General features: G+C 41.6%; 1 pseudogene; it reads left to right on the forward strand.

The window, feature by feature from the left end:
* The first annotated feature begins 399 nt into the window (after positions 1 to 399).
* LOC103254118 lies at positions 400 to 1,223 on the forward strand (annotated as a pseudogene).
* Positions 1,224 to 1,983: the final 760 nt, after the last annotated feature.

The following is a 1,983-nucleotide window of genomic DNA, read 5'->3' on the forward strand; positions in this document are numbered from 1 at the left end:
TAACAACACTGTGGTGAGATTAAAGGAAATAATCTTTGTGAAGACTTGAGCACATGGTATTTTGTTCATGGTGATCACTCAATAAATGCCTAAGATAAACACATCTGAGGTGGTACTGGCAGTTGAGGGACACTGTTAGGGGAGGAAGGGGCATACCTCATCAACAAGGGTACCTGCATGATTGGTGTTTATATAACTAACCCTTAATTGTACCCCACATCTTTGTAATAAATGAATAAATTTTTTAAAATAAAAAAGATAAAGATAAACACCTCTTTTCTCAATTGACTTATTTACTTTGTTATTATTTTCTCCACATTTTCTTGAATGGGCAGAGGACAAAAAACTGCTTGGCAGTCAGAGCGGAGGCAGGTATGAGAGGGTCCAGCAGAAGGAATCATGGCTGTCAAAGTGTTTGAGTCCATCAGCAAGATTGGCCTGGTCTTACCCATTGCAGGAGGCATGGTGAACTCTGTATTGTATAATGTGGATGCTGGGCACAAAGCTGTCATCTTTGACCAATTCTGTGGCATGCAAGACATTGTGGTAGGGGAAGACTCACTTTCTCATCCTGTGGGTACAGAAATCAATTATCTTTGACTGCTGCTCTTGACCACATAACATACCAGTCATACTGATAGCAAAGTTTTAGTGAATGTCGATATTGCACTGTACATTCTTTTCTGACCTGTTGCCAGCCAGCTTCCTCACATCTTCACCAGCATTGGGGAGGATCATGATAAGTGTGTGATGCTATCCATAACCACAGAGACCCTCAAGTCAGCAGTGGTTCACTTTGTTGCCAGAGAACTAATTACCCAGAGAGAGCTGGTCTTCAGGCAGGTGAGGGATGACCTTACATACAGAACAAGCAACCACTTTTGAGCTCATCCTCAATGACATGTCCTTGACATATCTGATCATCAGGAAGGAGTTCACAGAAGTGCTGAAAGCCAAACAGGTGGCTCAGCAAGAAGCAGAGAGGTCCAGATTTGTGGTGGAAAAAACTGAGAAGCAGAAAAAGGCAACCATCATCTCTGCAGAGGTCGACTCCAAAGCAGCTGAGCTGATTGCCACTGGCCACTGTGGGTGACAGCATAATTGAGATGAGCATGCTGGAAGCTACAGAAGCCATTGAGTTCCAGCTGTGATGTTCTCAGGACATCACCTACCTGCTCACCCTGCGTGGTTTTCTTGAACAAACTGGGCCAAAATTCCAATGATTCTTAATTTCACCTTCCTTCTATGAAATGTGTGATTGGCTTAAAGTGAAGGAAATAAAAGTAAAATCACTTCAGATCTCATAAACAAACAAACTGCTCAGCTACAGCACTGTCACAAAACTGATTCCTAAACCTCCTTTGCTAAGTTAACTTGCCAAGTGTGAGAAGCCTCTTTCCTGCTTGTACCAGGAAAAGTAAAAGAGAAGAAACTAATGCAGTAACTGTTTGCTTTAACTGTAGTATTCATATTCTTGTGGGAACATCTGATGGAAAAGTTGAGCTTGAAATGAGATGCTCAGAGTTGAGCAATAAATGTGGTGCTCCCTAATGCAAGACTGGGCTCGTCTGTGGAGCAAAATAGTCCCATTACAGAACTGCTGTCTAACATATTTAATCATTGTGTAGTCATTGGCTCAGAAGCTTTTCAGAATTTGAGGCATCCTGGTCTGTTAATGTGCTAAAGCCAGTTACACTTATGCAATTGTGTTTACTGGAAGACAAGTCCAATTTTTTTTTTAACCTTCCAAAGAACTTAACGAATTTAAATGCCTAAAATTTGATTTCCTTATATGTTCTTCTTGGAAAATTTCCACTGGCTCCTTCAACACTGGGCCCACTACGAAATGATGTTAAGGTTGAAACATAACCATCTGATCTCAAGGAAAAAGGAGTGTTTTGATGAGGTTGGCAAATTGGATTACTGGGAATCTGCTGTTTGCTACCAAAGGGAGAGGAGTCAGGGTAGGTGTGTCTTCCACAG

This window comes from Carlito syrichta, unplaced genomic scaffold (assembly GCF_000164805.1).
Source record: "Carlito syrichta isolate Samal-C Ts95f unplaced genomic scaffold, Tarsius_syrichta-2.0.1 Scaffold270720, whole genome shotgun sequence".
Classification (NCBI taxonomy): Eukaryota; Metazoa; Chordata; class Mammalia; order Primates; family Tarsiidae; genus Carlito; species Carlito syrichta.